This window comes from Globicephala melas, chromosome X (assembly GCF_963455315.2).
Source record: "Globicephala melas chromosome X, mGloMel1.2, whole genome shotgun sequence".
NCBI classification, from domain to species: domain Eukaryota; kingdom Metazoa; phylum Chordata; class Mammalia; order Artiodactyla; family Delphinidae; genus Globicephala; species Globicephala melas.
The window spans coordinates 45480203-45497083 of record NC_083335.1 but is presented as its reverse complement, the minus strand read 5'-3'; the positions used below and the strand labels follow the sequence as shown (position 1 = coordinate 45497083).

General features: G+C 35.7%; 1 pseudogene; it reads left to right on the top strand.

The window, feature by feature from the left end:
- Positions 1-5786: 5786 nt before the first annotated feature.
- On the top strand, positions 5787-6587 carry LOC115843963 (adaptin ear-binding coat-associated protein 1 pseudogene; annotated as a pseudogene).
- Positions 6588-16881: the final 10294 nt, after the last annotated feature.

Genomic DNA, 16881 nt, shown 5'->3' with positions numbered 1-16881 from the left:
GGAGAAAGGAGAATGAGGTAGTTTAGGGTGTTAATTTCCCTTACTCCCTCTCTCCAGAGCCACTGGGCTGTGGCTGTGTTAATTTATAACAGGTTACAGTTCCTGTCAGACAGCCCTTTCCACAGTCCCCTGTCTTGGAATTCCTATAACTTGCATATTCAGGCCTAGGGTGCTAATGGAGTCCACTATTACTAGCCCTGGGTTTCTGTGAGAATTATTATGGTTTTCTTACATTTTGGCCACACCTGATAAAATAGTCCCTTTATTAAACTTCCTTAGAATTATATTAATTTAAGGGTGCCATCTGTTTTCTACTGAGACCTGTCTAATCCACTTGATATTAAAATGTATTATAAAACCACAAGAATTATTTCAAAATGGATTATTCCTAGATTCTTCCTTATAATTTACTAAATTTTATAAAGTCTCTACAACCAACAACATTTTCCTTTTATGTGTAAAAATTACATAGAAAATGGATTATTAACAAAAAATGTAAAATATCAGCTGATATTTATTAAAACATAAAGAAAATAATGAAGAAAAAAATTCAGTGTAGGTGTTGTGAGTGAATATTTAGAATGGTCCTTCAATGTGACATTAACGTTCTGAAGAGTTACTTGGCAATGACTTATAGAAATCAAGATAAGCATACTTTTAACACAGTAAAACTGCTTTTGAAACTCTATTCCAGAGAAATAATTTAAATAAAAGATGGACATATAAATCATTATGACTTAGCTATACATTTCAGCTAGGGCTAGAAATAGTCTAGATGGTCACTGTGCTAGATATAATAGCAGATTATTATGTGTTAATGGAGTAGTGCATTTCTGATTACTGTCAGAAATGATGCATTTAAGAACTGAGTAGAAATATGTAAAGGACTTTACACATTGATGCAAGTTAAAAAAGAAAGTGGAACTTAGAGTAATATATGCATATAGAGAGCAAGAATATAAAATATGGGGCCTTTCCTGGTGGTGCAGTGATTAAGAATCTGCCTGCCACTGCAGGAGACACAGGTTCAAGCCCTTTTCTGGGAAGATCCCACATGCTGTGGAGCAACTAAGCCCGTGAGTCACAACTACTGAGCCAATGTGCCACAACTAGTGAAGCCCATGTGCCTAGACCCTGTGCTCTGCAGTAAGAGAAGCCACTGCAGTGAGAAGCCCGTGCACTGCAACGAAGAGTAGGCCTCACTCACCACAACTAGAGAAAGCCTGCGTGCAGCAACGAAGACCCAATGCAGCCAAAACAAAGTTATAATAAATAAAAAATCTTAAAAAATGAATATAAAGTATAAATAGCAGAGTACACATAACCAAAAGTCAATTGTTACATCAGAAGAAAATTATGGAACAGTATCCCTTATAAATATTGAAGCAAAATTTTCAAATACTAGCTAACTGAATTCAACAGTACATTAAAAAGATTATTCACTATGACCAATGGGACTTATGCCAAGAATGCAAGGGTGGTTCAACATAAGAAAATCAATCTAATACACTATACTAATAGAATAAAGGAAAAAAAAAACATGATCATCTCAATAGATGCAGAAAAGGCATTTGACAATATCCAACACCTTTTCATGAAAAAGCTAGGGATAGAAGTGGACTTTTCAACATGATAATGATAATGGGCATTTCTGAAAACCCCACAGCTAATATCATTTTCAATGGTGAAAGACTGAAAACTTTCCTGATAAGGCTGGATCAAGACAAGAATGCTCACTTTCACCTTTGCAATTTAACATTGTACCAGAAGTTCTATCCAGGGTAATTAGAAAATAAAAAGAAATAAAAGGCATTTAAATTACAAAGGAAGAAGTAAAACTATTTCAATTGGCAGGTGAAATTATCCTATATACAGAAAATCTCAAAGAATCCACAGAAAGGTACTAGAACTAGTAATGAATCAACAAAGTTGCAGGATACAAGATGAACACACAAAAACCAGTTGTTTCTAAATATATACAAAGATCAATTGAAAAAGGTAATTAAGAAAGTAATTCCATTTACAACAGCATCTAAAGTAATCAAATACTTAGTAAGTTTAACCAAGGAGGTGAAAGACATACAATGAAAACTACAAAACATTGCTGAAAGAAATTAAAAAAAATAAACAAATGGAAAGACCTCCCATTTTTATGGATAGGATAGGAAAGCTTAATATTGTTAAAATGTCAACAATACCTAAAGTGATCAACTACAGATTCAATGCAATCCCTGTCAAAATCCTAACAGCCTTTCTGAGAAATGGAAAAGATAATACTTAAATTTATATAGAGTTACAAGGAGCTTCAAATAGCCAAAATAATAATGATAAAGAAGAATAAAGTCAGAAGATTCATACCTCCTAATTCCCAAACTTACTACAGAGTTAAATAGTAATCAAAACAGTGTGCTACTGGCATAAGGATTGACATATAGACCAATGGAATAGAATTGAGAACACAGAAATAAATCCATAAGTCTATGGTCAGTTGATTTTTGACTAGGGCTCCAAGTCCATTTAATGAGAAAAGAACAATCTCATCAACAAATAGTGCTGAGATAACTAGATTTCCACATGCAAGAGAATGAAGTTGGACTTTTACCTCATATGATATACAAAAGTCAACTCAAATGGATCAGTCGCCTAAATATAGGAGCTGAAACCACAACAATTTTAGAAGAAAACAGAGTTAAATCTTCATTACCTTGAACATGGTAATGGATTCTTAGCTATGACAACGAAAGAATGAGTAGCAAAAGAAAAAAAAATAAATTTTACATTATCAGAATTAAAAACTTTGTACACCAAAAGACATTATCAAGAAAGCAGAAAGACAGTCTATAGAATGAGAGAAAATATTTGCAAATCATATTACTGATAAGGGTTTAATATGTAGAAAATATTTTAAAACTGTTAAAACTCAACAACAGAAAGACAATACAGTTTAGAAAAATAGGCACAAAACTTGAATAGGCATTTATCCAGTGAAGATATACAAATGGCTGATAAGTACATGCAAAGATGCTCAACATCCTTAGCTATCAGAAAAATTTGAATCACAGTGAGATACTACTTCATTTCTTCACACTTACTAGGATGGCAAAAGAAAAAGAAAGGAAGAAAGAAAGAAAGAAAGAAGGAAAGAAAGAAAGAGGAGAGAGGGAGAGATTAAGAAAAGGAGAAAAATAGAAAGAAAGAAAGAGAAAGAAAGAAAAAAAGAAAGAAAGAAAGAAAGAAAGAAAGAAAGAAAGAAAGAAAGAAAGAAAGAAAGAAAGAAAAGAAAAGAAAGAGAAAGAAAGAAAGAAAGAAAGAAAGAAAGGAGAGAGAGCAAAAGAAAAATAAATGTTGATGAGGATGTGAAGAAACTGGAATCCTTGGACATTACTGGTGAGGATGTAGAATGATGATCTCTTGATCTACCACACTCATGTAAAAAATTAAGTAATAAATAATAACAATTTTAATAAGCAATAACACCACTGCGTTAAGGTCTAGTGTTTTCCATTAACTACTTGAAATATCTTGTATTCATTCATTAACAAACATTTATTGGTTCATGTTTGCTAAGTGTAAGAAAGGGAAAATACATAAAACAATGATAAGTAGTATTTAGCTTTAATAGCTTCTGCCCAGATACTTAGAAGAATATCAGACTTTAATAGTAAGACTCATATTCATTAAGATCACAAATCTTCTCAGTGAACATATATACCTGGCTTTTTAAATAATTACTAAAATTACCTAACTACAAAACAAAACAAAAAGTTTCTCATCAGTGATGAATAGCACTTAAAATATTTATATGCTACAATTATTTGACCTGTGGAATAGAGCAAATATGGACAGTTTAAAATTGTCTCCTATGTTTAAAATGGTCTTTGTTCATGCTGAGGAACTACATATTTAAAATAATCAATATACTTTCAGAAGTTCAAAGATAAATATTCAAATAAAGAGACCAAGAATAAAACTATAAGCATGTCACCAGCTGTATGTTCTTTGTGAAGCTTCTCAGACTTAAACAAAATATTAAAAAACTTCCCCAAATCACAATTTTAAGATAAAGCAGTTTGGAATAATATGAGCCCAATTGATCTCTCTCCTCTTTCACTTCAAACACAGAGTCACAAGATAACTGCATCCTGAAATCACCTTTCATCAAACTGACACATTTAATGGATCACATGTTCTGAGTCTAAAAGACTTATATTTTCTTTGGGATTTGGAAAACAAATGTACATGTAACTAGATACACTTACCTTTCATTTTCAGGGCATAACGGGTCAATTGCAAACATTTCTTGCAGGAAGAAATTGATAAGTTCACAAACCTTTTAAGGCTACCTTTAAAAAAATTATTCCCCCTCTTTTCCACATTTATTTTGTTGGCTTTGTTTCTGCTTCTCACTTGCTTGCAGATTTTCTAAGTACCAAAATAACATGTGAAACCTCACTGGTTAACTGAAAATCTGTAAAGCCACAAAACTGAAGAAATGTCCCTTGACAATAATAAATCCTTAAAAATTCAGCAATTCCACATGCTTTTCCCATTCACCTTGCTGATAGAAAAGAATATTTAAGAAAGACTTCATAGACTGGGAAAGCTTTAACACGTTAATCCCATTCCATACATATAGAATTCCAGTAATAGTCAACTGTTTCCAGGCACATTTTCTTTCTTTCCTTCTTTTTTTTTAAAAAAAAGTTAGTTCTTCTTTTTTATTTAGTTTTTTTATTATTTATTTTTATTTATTTATTTTTGGCTGTGTTGGGTCTTCATTGCTGTGCACAGGCTTCCTCTTGTTGTGGCAAGCAGGGGCTACTCTTCCTTGTGGTGCACATGTTTCTCATGGCAGTGGCTTCTCTTGTTGCAGAGCATGGGCTCTAGGCACATGGACTTCAGTAGTTGTGGCACAAGGGCTCAGTAGTTGTGGCTCATGGGCTCTAGAGTGCAGGCTCAGTAGTTGTGGTGCATGGGCTTAGTTGCTCTGTGGCATGTGGGAGTTTCCTGGACCAGGGATTGAACCAGTGTCCCCTGCATTGGCAGGTGGATTCTTAAGCACTGCACCACCAGGGAAGTCCTCAGGCACACTTTCTAAAATCACAACAAAAACCCCTTGGAAAAGTTTATTTAGTGTCTTACGCTTTTTATTCTAAAAAAGATGATAACTAGTAAAAACAAACAAAAAACATCACTGTCCAAATGACATTTCATATAAGCCCTTAATGTATATCTCCTCTTCAGAATAGAGACAGTATAATTACAATAAAAATGGAATCTTATTAATAAACTTCTGAAGAGTCCGAGTAACAACGAAAAGTTAAGGTTTAATAATAATAGGAATTAGCTGGTTTAAGCACTTTCTAGTACAAATGCATTTGGATTAGCAGCAAAGTATTTGACCTCTTCAAAAAATTCAATATTATCAATTTCAGAAATTTTTTTAAAAAATTAAGCAGGTTTTTGTAAGAAGGAAGCTTATACCTTTCTTTCATATTTACTTTTAAATTAATCTGTGGTAGATGAATAAACAGAAAGGACCCAATAATTTTATTTTCAGATGTCAGTCAGGAGAGGGTAAGAGTTTAGAGGTTCTAAAAACCAGCGGCCAAAACACAAGGTCATTTCCTCAGCAGGATTACTAAAAATGCCAATGATTCTCAGATTATCTCTGCATTAGTTGTATGCATTACATGTTCTAGACCAGTGGATCTCAAAGCTTAGGCCCTGGACCAGCAGCACAGGCATCATTTGGAAACTTAAAAATACAAATTCTCAGAGCCAAGATGGCGGCCGAGTTGGAGTACGAGTCTGTTCTGTGTGTGAAACCCAATGTCAGCATCTACCCGATTCTTCCCTGGGCCTCCAACCACAGTTGCAGGGCATCTGACTGGAAGTTAGATCAATCTGATTGGACTGGTCGCCTCTGAATCACTTCAAAAGGGAAGATTGCTTATATCAAACTCGAGGATAAAGTTTCAGGGGAGCTCTTTGCTCAGGCACCAGTAGAAAAATATCCTGGTATTACTGTGGAGACAGTGACAGATTCCAGCTGCTACTTTGTAATCCGGATCCAGAATGGTACTGGGCATAGTGCTTTCATTGGCATTGGCTTCTCAGATCGGGGTGATGCCTTCGACTTTAATGTCTCATTGCAAGATCACTTCAAGTGGGTAAAGCAGGAATCTGAGATTTCCAAAGAATCTCAGGAAATGGATAATAGTCCCAAGTTGGATCTGGACTTCAAGGAAGGGCAGACCATCAAGTTGAGGGTGCTTCTAAGTCCAAGACTACAGGAGCTGGGGGCCTAAGCTTACTCCCACCCCCATCTGGAGGCAGAGTCACAATTCCTTCACCATCCTCCTCAGTTGCCATCAGCAATCATGTCAATCCACCACCCATACCAAAATCCAATCATGGAGGTAGTGATGCAGATATCCTTTTATATTTGGATTCTCCTGCTCTTGTAACGACACCAGCACCAGCTCCAGTTTCTACAAGCAATGACTTGTGGGGAGACTTTATCACTGCATCCAGCTCTGTTCAAAACCAGGCACCACAGCCATCCAACTGGGTCCAGTTCTGAAGAGCACTGGCAGGACGTTAAGGACAGACTTGAAGAATCAAAATGACCTTGACAGCACCAATCTGTGAGGGTAGCTCGGAACCCCTTCCCTCCCCAGAACCAAAATTATTGAGCAGTTGTTTTCATAGCTTCTCCATTGAGTTCAGGCTGGTTGTGTCACTCCCTGGTGTTGTTCCTTGCTGTACAGCCAAGAAAGTATTTCTTATCTCCTGTTCACTATCAGGGCAGGGGAATAGTGGGTCTTATGATACTTGTGACTGACTATGCAGGGCTCTAAAGGCCAGGGTCTCTTTGGTGGGGAAATAACCTCTAACATCTGTAAAGTGTTCTCCATCTTTAAATTCTTTAACTTATTTCAGAATCATCTCGTGACCCTTGTGTGCCTCTTTGTGAAGCCCTGTTTAGCAGTTTCAGGGGAGACAAAAACCTCAGAACTTCTTTTTTCCATTAACTGAAGACTCTAAAAATGGACAGACTGATCTCAGTGTTTACAGATTCAGAATTTTGATAGGGGTGGATGTGAAGAAAGACCTGTTTCCTGGGTCTCTGCTGTATATCCTCCCTCTGGCTTGTCTTATTCAGCGAACATCCAGTGCTGGGTGCAGCCCTCTTCTAGTGCGTTTACATGTCTCTTCCTGTGACAAGAGCGTTGTGTTGGTGGCACCCCACTCTTCTTTTGTCTGTTGAATAGTGCAGCATCTCTGATCAGTGGGTGTCTCTTGGATGAAGGAGGTTCAAGGGGCTATATTTTCCTAGTTATATTCTAGAGAAGCAGTTACTTTCTTGCAGCTCCATCTAGTTGCTGCATTTGAAGCACAGCGTTACTTTGTAATGGCCCCATTATTTGTCCTAAAGTTAAAGGGTTTAGAGTTTTTAACCTAATTTGTAGAGCAGAGAGGTTGAAAGCACTTAACTCTTGTTCAGTACCCACATTACCTTGCTACCTGGGTATCTGGCTCCTTTTCATAAACATTTACTTTTTCAATCCAGTTTTTCAACAGAAAGCTGCTATTACATGCACCATCATTTATGAAGCAAGCTGGCAAGCCATGGTTTTAGCTGTGGTAGGTTTTGCCCAAATGATGGCTGCGATACCCATCACCAGGGGTATGTCAGAAGCAAGTTGCTCCCCCACCACTTTCCCTCCCTCTGCCCACCATTCCTTTTACAGTGCTGTGAAGGGGTCCTGCTCTTAGGTGAACTGGCACCAGCTATTTTGTCAGTTAAGGGGCAATTTTGAGAGTGAAATGGGAGGATCTCACTTCTTCCCTTAGCACCTATTTGGATGTGTACCCTCTGGCTGAAGGGAGTCCTTATATTTAGTTTCAAAATAGATTCTCTCTCTTGGATTTCCTTCTTGACTCTTTTTCACTTTGGGTCCTTTTTTTTTTTTTTTCATTGTTTTCCGTTCCAAGTAGCTCTATTCTTACAGAGCCATGGCAGGACATTTAAAAATTCCAATAGAAAACACTAAAAGGAAAGCTGTAGAATACTAGTGACTAACTACTGGGAACCTATTTTCTCAATCTTCCTCTGTGTTGTGTTCTTTGTATTCTCAAGATGATAATATATTATGTATTTGAATTCCTGAAAAATTGAAAATGAAGTTTCAGATATATGTATATAGAGCATATGTATGCTGTATTGGTGCAATAAAGGTAATTAAAAATATGGAAAAAAAAAGTAATGCAAATTCTCAGGTCCCACCTCAGCAGTACTGAGTCAGAAACTGTGTGTTGGGCTCAGAAATCTGTGATTTTAACACACCTTCCAAGTAATTCTGATGCACCCTAAAGTTTGATAATTGTTCTAGAATGTTATATTTAATTTCAGCAGTTGTAAACTTAATTCATCATGGAATGAGCATTTTATAAATGTTGTACTCTATGTATTCTAAGGACACTACAGTAGCTTTATTAATGAGGTGGAAAGAAAAATAAAATCTTCAGCTTTAAATGCAACATAATATAGGAACTTAATTATGCCCTCTCTCTTTACCAATCTGATTCATTCTCTCTCCCTTTCCCTCCTGCCTGTAAGCAGGAGATTATATCCCTCCTCCCATTAAAGTCCTCTAATGGCTGTCTATCTCACTCAAAGTAAAAGCCAATGTCCTTATAATGGTTATAATGGTTTACAAGGCACTGAAGACTATGCTACCGATTCCTCATTATTTCTCTGATCTTATCTCCTTCTGTACCTGGCCTCATTCCCTCAATTTCAGCCACACTAACCTTCTTAAATCTCCTTACATTTGCCATGCATACATACACCCATCTCAGAGACTATGCATTTACTGTTCCCTCTGCCATCAACACTCTCCCTTCATATTTGATTTTATGTTTTTTTTTTTTACCTCTTTAGGTTTTTGATCAAATCTTACTGTCTTGATAAGGCCTTGTCTGGCTACCCTATCTAAAATTATGATGTCCTCTACATCCTTTTTTCCCAATTTCCTGTTATATTTTCCTCCTTGACACTTATCTTTATTCTTGGAATATTTTCTGACTGGTTACATCTTTATTGGAAGTCTCTCCTCACTAGAATGCAGATTTGTGGAAGCCATTATTTCTATGTGTTTAATTCACTGCTGATTTCCAAGTGGCTAACACGGTGCCTGACACATAGTTGGTAAACAATAAATTCTCGGAAAAAGCAGGAAGACTGGAATGAGAACTTTATAGTGGTCCTGTGATTGATCAAAGTTACTTTCCACTTGGCCCAGGTATAACTTCCAGATAATATTAAAATTCTCTTTTTGCCTAAATATCTCAAATACTTGGTAATAGTTTTTCTTTATTCCTTATCTATCAAGTAATTTCCTTCTAATCTCCCTATGATCTTGAATTTCATCCTTAAATCAGCTGAAATTGAATGTCATCTTATCTAATAGTAAGATCATGATCAATGCTTTCTTTTTGTTTGCTTGTTCTCAGGATAAGTTTGTCCATCCTTTTATTTTCAATCAGTCTCAATCATTTTGTTTGATATCTATTTCTTATATATAATTGAGTTTATCTTTTAGATAACATCAGAAATCATTACTCTTTTAATTTGTAAATTTAACGAATTTACATTTAGAGATTTAACAGATATGTTATGAATGTCATAGCATTTTGTATCATTTTTTGTTTTTTTAAAATAAAATCTTCCACAGTGTGGTTTGCTTGCTTTGCTTTACTTTTTAATAGATCCCTTGACACTTAGAAAAGTTTGTATTTTTGTTGAAGTAATTATATTTGTAATGACTGTACATAATACCTTGGTACTATATTCCTTTAAACTGTATTTGTTAGTTTCCTACTGGAAGCAATGATAAAATTAGCACGTCTCCCCTCATCATTTCCTCCTCATCCTCTCACCAATCAATTTTAGTCAGTAATATTACTTTTCTTCTTTTTAAAATTTTTATCATAGTTACATTACAATATTGTGTTAATTTTTGCTATACAGCAAAGTAAATCAGTTATATGTATACATATAGCCACTCTTTTTTTTTTTTTTTTGCAGTACACAGGCCTCTCACTGTTGTGGCCTCTTCCATTGCAGAGCACAGCCTCCGGATGCACAGGCTCAGCGGCCATGGCTCATGGGCCCAGCTGCTCCGTGGCATGTGGGATCCTCCTGGCCCGGGGCACGAACCCGCGTTCCCTGCATCGGCAGGCAGACTCTCAACCACTGTGCCACCAGGGAAGCCCTATCCACTCTTTTTTAGATTTCTTTCCCACTTAGAGCACCACAGAGCATTGAGTAGAGCTCCCTGTGGTATACAGTAGGTTCTCATTAGTTATCTATTTTATACATAGTAGTGTATATATGTCAATCCCAATCTCCCAATTCATCCTACCCTCCTGTTCCCACCTTGGTAACCATAAGTTTGTTCTCTACATCTGTGACTCCATTTTTTGCTCTGCAAATAAGTTCATCTGTACCATTTTTCTAGATTCCACATATAAGCGATATTATATGATATTTGTTTTTCTCTTTCTGATTTACTTCACTCTGTGTGACAATCTCTAGGTCCATCCATGTCTCTATAAATGGCACAATTTTGTTCCTTTTTATGGATGAGTAATATTCCATGTATATATATACCACATCTTCTTTATCCATTCCTCTGTTGATGGACATTTATGTTGTTTCCATGTCCTGGCTATTATAAATAGTGTTGCAATGACCATCAGGGTGCATGAAGTTTTTCAAATTATGGTTTTCTACCGATATATGTCTAGGAGTGGGTTGGCTGGGTCATATGGTAGCTCTATTTTTAGTTTTTTAACTAACCTCCATACTCTTCTCCATTGTGGCTGTACCAATTTACATTCCTACCAACAGTGTATGAGGGTTTCCTTTTCTACACACCCTATCCAGCATTTATTGTTTTGGACTTTTTAATGATGGCCATTCTGACTGGTGTGAGGTGACACCTCATTGTAGTTTTAATTTGCATTTCTCTAATTATTAGTGATGTTGAGCATCTTTTCATGTGTTTGTTGGCTATCTGTATGTCTTCTTTAGAGAAATGTCTGTTTAGGTCTTATGCCTATTTTTTGATTGGGTTCTTTGGTTTTTTTGATATTGAGCTGCATGAGCTGTTTGCATATTTTGGAGATTAATTCCTTGTCAGTTGCTTCATTTGCTAATATTTTCTCCCATTCTGAGGGTTGTCTTTTTGTTTTGTTTATGGTTTCCTTCACTGGGCAAAAGCTTTTAAGTCTTATTAGATCCCATTTGTTTATTTTTGTTTTTATTTTCATTACTCTAGGTGGTAGATCAAAAAAGATCTTGCTGTGATTTATGTCAAAGAGTGTTCTGCCTATATTTTCCTCTAGGAGTTTTATAGTATCTGGCGTTACACTTAGGTCTTTAATCCGTTTTGAGTCTATGTTTGTGTTTGGTGTTAGGGAGTGTTCTAATTTCATTGTTTTACATGTAGCTGTCTGGTTTTCACAGTACCAGTTATTGAAGAGACTGGCTTTTCTCCACTGTATATTCTGGCATCCTTTGTCATAAGTTAGGTGGCCATAGGTGCGTGGGTTTATCTCTGGACTCTCTATCCTGTTCCATTGATCTATATTTCTGTTTTTGTGCCAGTACCATATTGTTTTGATTACTGTAGCTTTGTAGCATAGTCTGAAGTCAGAGAGCCTGCTTCCTTCAGCTCTGTTCTTCTTTCTGGTGATTGATTTTGCTATTTGGGGTCTTTTTATACAAAATGTAAAATTTTTTGTTCTAATTATGTGAGAAATGCCCTTGGTAATTTGATAGGGATTGCATTGAATCTATAGATTACTTTGGGTAGTAGTGTTTGATATGCTTATACTCCTGTTGGTAGCATATCAAGGGGGAACAGTGGGAGTGGACCAACCTGGGCATAGCAATAAGGAGGTACACTGTCTATAAGTAATTTAAAAGCAATAACAAAAACAACTGAATACATCTGCTTTTTATTATTACCATGTACCAGAAATTTAAAACTATATCAATGTAAAATACTCCCTCCTGAAGGGACATGGATCACTCCTACTATTCACCCCCTACCCTACTCCTTGGTTCACCTCTGTGTTCTATTGCTTTGAAATTTTTAAATGATATGCTTTGAATCCCAGCTGTTACAGATAAGGCAATCAGTGAACCAGTTCTGACTCCTGCCTCTACTTTCTTTCTCCATTCTTTTGATTTCTTTTAGTTCAATTATTTTACCATTATTAGGACATACATAATTTTTCTTGTGTTCTTTCTCTGTATTCCATCCAATGGCTTTAGTCTTAGGTATACTGTTAAAGATTTTCAATGTTCGCTGACTGTCCTTTGTTGTAGTTTTTCCACTCATCTCCTGGTTGACTCAAAGTTGTTATCTTGTAAGTTCCAAAAGAAAAGTTTATATGTATTATTTCTTCATCTCTTCCATAATTGATACTTTTGCCTGTAGAATCTACATTTGAAGGGCAGTTTGATGGACTTAATTAAATCCCTGACTTCCTCTTTCCTTCAGGGTTAACAGATTTATATTCTCAAGAACTTCAGTTGTTGTAAGTAACTATGTATGAAATGTTTAATGACATGAAAGATCATATCAAATGAGCAAACAATAAAAGACTATCAAAAATGACCAGTAACATTTGATAAATTGTCAAATACAACATTAATAAATGACAAAATAGTTAAATTAAAACTCACTGTTTAGGTTTTAGAGTAGATTATAAAGAACTGAAAAGAAAAAATAGTGACTGAGATGATATTACCTAGAGAGATAAGGAGATTTTAGAGACAGGATAAAATGAGAAAGTCTAAGATAATTAACTATGGCAGGAGAATATAATATAGAGAAGAACTTTATTTAAAGAGATAATAAATGAAAATATTCCAGAACTGATTAAAAAAGAAACAAACAAGTGCACTGATACAAGATTTAACAGTTAACAAGCATGATTTAAAACACACACACACGGGCTTCCCTAGTGGCGCAGTGGTTGAGAGTCTGCCTGCCGAGGTTGGATGCCTGCCGATTCATCCATCAAGTAACACGGGTTCGTGCCCCGGTCCGGGAAGATCCCACATGCCGCGGAGCGGCTGTGCCCGTGAGCCATGGCCGCTGAGCCTGTGTGTCCGGAGCCTGTTGCTCCACAACGGGAGAGGCCACAACAGTGAGAGGCCCTCATATGGCAAAAAAAAAAAAAAAAAAAAAGAAAAGAGATATGTCTAATACTTAAAAACATGGAAAATTTAAAAGGAAAAGGATTGAAAAATATATACCAGACAGATACTAACTATATACTAACAGATATTTTAAAATGTTGGCACAGCTATGTTAATACCAGACAAAAGATACCATAAGATAAAATATTGTTAGGGGTAAAGAGGGTCACTACATGATGATAAAGGGATTATGTGTGTGCATCTAATAACATAGCTTCAAGATTTATAGAGCAAAAAATGATAGAACTTCAGGGATAAATATACAAATCAATCATTATAGTTGTAAGATTTCAACAGACTTCTCTCAATTGACATGTTAAGCAGACCGAGTTTAATAAAAATTTTAGAATATTTGCATTAGAAAATTAATATATTTTACTTAAAGGATACATACTGTTAAGTGCAGGATTATATATATATGTATATATTTCTAATTACAGAACATATAATTATATAATCCTAATTACATATTATATCCTGCACTCAACAGTTAGAGGGTGTGCCTCTTCTTTGTAGGAACACGTTCATGAAAACTGAATACACATTAAACATAAAGAAGCTATCAAAAATTTCAGAGAATAGATATGCAGAATAATTTCTGATGATAATGCAATTGAATTGGATTATCAATAAGGAAAGGACACTGATACTTTCAGAAATTAAAAGCGCATTTCTAAATCAGTCAGAACAAATAAGAAGTTATAATGGAAATTTGAAAATGCTGAGTAATAAATGACGATAAAATTACTACAATCTAAACTTCTGAATATAACAAAGATGGTAGCTCATTTTTCCAGTTTTTCAAGCTACACTTTTCAAGGCCTTCTTCATGTTTATTCCTGCCTTTATGCCTTTGCTAGTGCTAATTGCTTCCCACCCACCTTGAGAAGATCATCTCTTTTCTATTCAAGTTTTCAAAAGTTCACCTCCAATTTCACCTCATTGTGAAGCCTTAGCCTCTGCTTGTTTGCTAATTGTTTGCCATATTCATTTTGCATTCCAAACTAGATGGTAAGGTTTTTGAGGGGGCAAAGACCTTGCATTTTCTCGTAGCACAATGCAAAGCATCACCCCCTCCCAGCTCCATGCCTATTTGTGTTCAAAAAAAGCTTTTTGAATGATTTATAAAATAATTTATAACCTTGCAATGAACTGTCATCTCAGTATGTTTTAGAACAGTATAGCATGGAATTATATTGATGCAATAGTTCACTGGCTTTCTATTTTGCTTCCCTCATCTTCAAAATCTGATTTATAACTAGAAAACTATTTGTTCCTTAAATTCAAGGTCTTAATGTGAATATAACATCTGTTTTTCTTGCTAAATATATCATTAGCAACTAACTTCTTTTGAGGGGGGTGAAAATGTGCTTAACATGAATGAAGTGACAAGAAAAGCATAACCAGAATCCAAATAATCAAAACCAAGTCTTTAATCAGTTAACATTTTACACATTTTATGATTTTGTTTGGTATACTAATAATGGGCCATACACTCGACAGGTGGAAGTACTTGAGGGCCATTGAGCATTGAATTTTCCTAAAGCAGTGCAATTACAGAAACACCTGTGTTAAATAAACAAGCACTGATTTACTATGAAAATATGCAGAGGGTTTAGCAGTACTCCAAAATTGTGATTTGCTTTGATAGACTTTGTGGACTTACAATGAGTAAATGACAACTTATTGTCAGGCAAACTATTACACTTTATAAATTAGTCAAAACTATCCATATACCTGTTAAATGCATATGGAAGCAGAAATGCATGCAGAGTGAGACCACTTAAAAGAGCTCTGTTTGCTCTCTGATAGCATAACAGAAAGAAAAACACAACCAAACTTTAGTCACTCCTCTTTGTCTCATTAGAGGTTTAGATTTGGTTTTTAAGATTGTACTTCCATAATCGTATCCAAAAGTTGGCGCAAAATGGCTAAAATTACTTCTAGAGAGCTACTAATATATCTTTGATGTTGACAAAACAAAAAATAGGAATGCAATCACATTGGCCAGGAGCTTATAATATACACTTAAGAGAAAAATAGAGGGAATCAATACTTTCCAAGTGGGGAAAGACAAAATGAATGAGCAGAGAAAAAGCATTTTCATGTTCTTAAAAGGACATTACAAACCTGGTGATTAAAACCTTCAGAAAGTATTAAAATAATGTGGTGGTGTGCTCTGACTGTTAGAAGTAATATTGATTCAACATAATATTGACTTGCCTAAAACATCCCCTTTTAACATCTGTAAACATCTTTTGGACAAGGCTGAGATGTTTTATAAGCAAAAGTGCCATAGTGGATTAAGGGAATCTTAAGAAATCTGTAAAGTAATATATTTTGGGATACCATAAATATTTTTCTGCGTTTTGGCTTATAATTATTCTCAAAAATACATTTTTCCTTTCTTATAAGATGAACTCAACCAACTAAATATCACTTAACACAATTTTAAGAAGAGAAACTTATAAGAAATTGGAAAATTGGTTACTAAAATTTCAGATAGATCCCTTTCATCCCCTGGTAGTGTCTTGCCTTCCTTAGCCTACCTTCAGTTGTAAGGCAAGAGAACATAAAAGAGCCACTTGAATGTTAGCTGAAGTATAAAATACACAGGATTAATTCTCCCATTGAGCCAGTTGTCTGGATTAGAAGAGAGAAGAAGACTTGATTAATGAAAATTATACAGATTTAGAAATATTTTTGCATATAAGAAATTTCCCAACATATGTGATTTTTTTACATACACAGGCACACACACACGCAATTTGGGTAGAAGCCTGTTTTTAATCCAATGTTGACGCAAAGAGGATAACTAGGTAAGACAAGCCAATATGCCTAGCAGTAGAACATAAAAGCTAGAAAGATGAAGACTACATGCCACCAGTTGTGTAAAAGGTAACTTGTATCATGTACCTCCTAAGGAAATAATTGTTCATTAACATGAGAGAAGTGGGAGGAAAACTTGTGAAGAAACAGCAAGTATAGAGTTGCTGCATGGGGATAATGTTTCAGAGGGGCCTGTGTAGAGTAGGGATGAGGAGTGGAGGGTTAGGAGGATGCATCAATTGTCTAATTCCACAATAATGTCCTGCAACAAACAATCACAAACCTCGTTGGCATACAACATTAAGTGTTTATTGCTCATGTGCCTATGATGGCTTTCTAGGGGCTTTGCTGATCTTCATTGGGTTCTCACATGTCTGGGATTTGGCTGGCTGCCCACTCACTTAAACTGAACTTGGCTGGGCTGCTGAGGGCAACTTGGTTCTGTTCACACATCTCTTACCATTCAGCAGGTTATCCCAGACATGTTCTGATGGCAATGGAAGAGGAAAAAGAGAGAGGGTATGCCCAATGGTGCAATCATTTTCAAGACTATTCTTTCATGTTCGCTAACTTCCCAAAGGAGGTAATATGGCTAAACCCAGTGTCAAATAGAGGACTCTGAAAAAAATATGGCAAAGGACAAGGATAAAAGAAGGGGTGAGGCAATTTTTGTAATCTACCATAGGGTTCCTGGAAAGAAAGTGCAACCCTATCCTCAATTTAGTAAGCCAAAGGTGAAACAAAAACAATCTAACCTCCTCTGCAGT